Source organism: Silene latifolia, chromosome 9 (genome assembly GCF_048544455.1).
Source record: "Silene latifolia isolate original U9 population chromosome 9, ASM4854445v1, whole genome shotgun sequence".
Taxonomy (NCBI): Eukaryota; Viridiplantae; Streptophyta; class Magnoliopsida; order Caryophyllales; family Caryophyllaceae; genus Silene; species Silene latifolia.
The window spans coordinates 73755744-73757807 of record NC_133534.1 but is presented as its reverse complement, the minus strand read 5'-3'; the positions used below and the strand labels follow the sequence as shown (position 1 = coordinate 73757807).

Sequence of the window (2064 nt, the reverse complement as noted above, 5' to 3'; positions counted from 1 at the left end):
CATGACACTCACACTAGCCCCTAGATCACATAAGGCTTTGTTGATCGTTGTGTCGCCAATCGTACACGGTATTGAGAAGCTTCTCGGATCCTTTAGTTTTGGAGGTGAACTCCCTTGAAGTATTGCACTACTCACCTTAGTGAAGGCGATGGTCTCAGGTTTCCGGATTGACTTCTTCTTTGTGAGGATATCTTTCATGTATTTCGCATAGGCCGGCACGTGATTGATTAATTCCGTGAAAGGAATCGAGACTTCCAAATTATTCACAATTTCCATAAACTTTCCAAGTTGGTCATCAAATTTGGGCTTGGCTTGACGACTTGGAAAAGGAAGTATAATCACAATGGGCTCCTTCTCCTTGACGTTGTCTTCATTTTTCTTTGAACTTTCTTCTTTTGATGATTCTCCATCTTTGGAGTTTTGCACAATTTCTTCCTTATCATTAGCTTCCACAACTTCATCCTCAACTTGCTTCCTCGGTGCTTCATACCTTGTACCACTTCTCAAGTGAATGGCACTAACCGTTTCATGTCTTGGGGGATTACTTTGAGGTGGTAATTGCCCCTTTTGTCTTTGTGAGCTTGAAGATGCTAGTTGAGTCAATTGGGTTTCCAACATCTTGGTGTGAGCTAGGATGTTGTTGATGGTGGTTTCCTTTGCTTGTCTATCTTTTTGCATTTGAGTGAAAAATTCTTGTTGATTCTTTTGCATTTGGAGGACCACTTTTTGGACATCAAAACCTTGGTCATTTTGGTGATTGTATGGATTTTGATTTTGGTAACCTTGGTTTTGATTGTAAAAGGGTCTTTGATTTTGGTTTCTCATGGGAGGTGGGGTGTATGTTATTTGAGGGTTTTGAACATTTTGGCTTTTGTATGAGAGATTTGGATGGAATTTGGTGTTCTCATTGTAATAGTTGGAATAAGGGGTACCACTCTTGTATGCTTGGAAAGCATTCACTTGTTCATTTGTTCCCCTACATTCACTTTGGTCATGTCCCAAAGTTCCACAATTCTCACATATCCCACTTGGGATTGATGAAGATGCCGTCATGGCATTAACATGATGCTTTGGTGATTTTGAGACTTCTTCAAGTCTAGCCATAGCTTTTTCAAACTTCAAATTGATTGTGTCGATGTGAGCACTAAGTTGAGCACCCAATTGAGTAACAGAGTCCACTTCATGCTTTCGTCCTCTAGTAGCCTTGCGAGGTCAATTATATTGTGAGTTATGGACCACCATTTCCTCAATCTTGTTCCATGTTTGATTGTCATAAACTTCGGTGAACATTCCATTTGATCCCATGTTGAGAATGTTCCTTGAATCTTCATATAAACCATTCCAAAATTGTTGTACCAAGAACCATTCGCTAAGTCCATGGTGAGGACATGAGCGACAAATTCCCTTGAACCGATCCCAAGCTTCATACAAAGATTCTTCACCCCTTTGCTTAAAACCCGTAATTTGAGCTCTTAGCATGTTAGTCTTTTCCGGTGGGTAGAATTTTTTGTAGAAAGCTAGAGCCAACTTCTTCCAAGAATCAATTCCGAGAGTGGCCTTATCAAGGCCCTTCAACCATTGCTTTGCGGTGCTAATTAGAGAAAAAGGAAATAAGACCCATCGAATTTGGTCTTGAGTTACACCGGTTTGAGAAATCGCATCACAATAGTCACAAAAGGTTTCCATATGAGAATGAGGGTCTTCATTAGGCATCCCCCCAAATTGGCTCCTTTCGACTAATTGGATAAAGGCGGATTTGGCAATAAAATTTCCGGTTAGATGTTGTGGTGTAGGAGTACCATTGTGTAGGTTCTCCTCGGTGGGTACGGAATGTGACGAGAATTTAGGCATTGTAGGTTGATCTTGGGTGGTATTGTGTAATGGGTTCTCCTCTCCTTCTCTTGCAAAAGGGTTGATGAACTCAATAGTTGGTTGAATAACCTCACTAATACCTCTCAAATTCCTCCTAGCAAGTCTCCTATTGTTTGTTAAGGTTCTTTCAATTTCACGATCAAAAGGTAACAAATCACCTTGTGACCTTCTAGACATGAAAAATATCAAACA

At 40.5% G+C, this 2064-nt stretch overlaps 1 non-coding gene across 1 annotated transcript; it reads left to right on the top strand.

Moving 5' to 3' along the window:
• The first annotated feature begins 1372 nt into the window (after window positions 1-1372).
• On the top strand, window positions 1373-1479 carry LOC141603118 (small nucleolar RNA R71). Its single transcript, XR_012525013.1, has one exon. It is a non-coding gene; the product is annotated as a small nucleolar RNA R71 (small nucleolar RNA).
• Window positions 1480-2064: the final 585 nt, after the last annotated feature.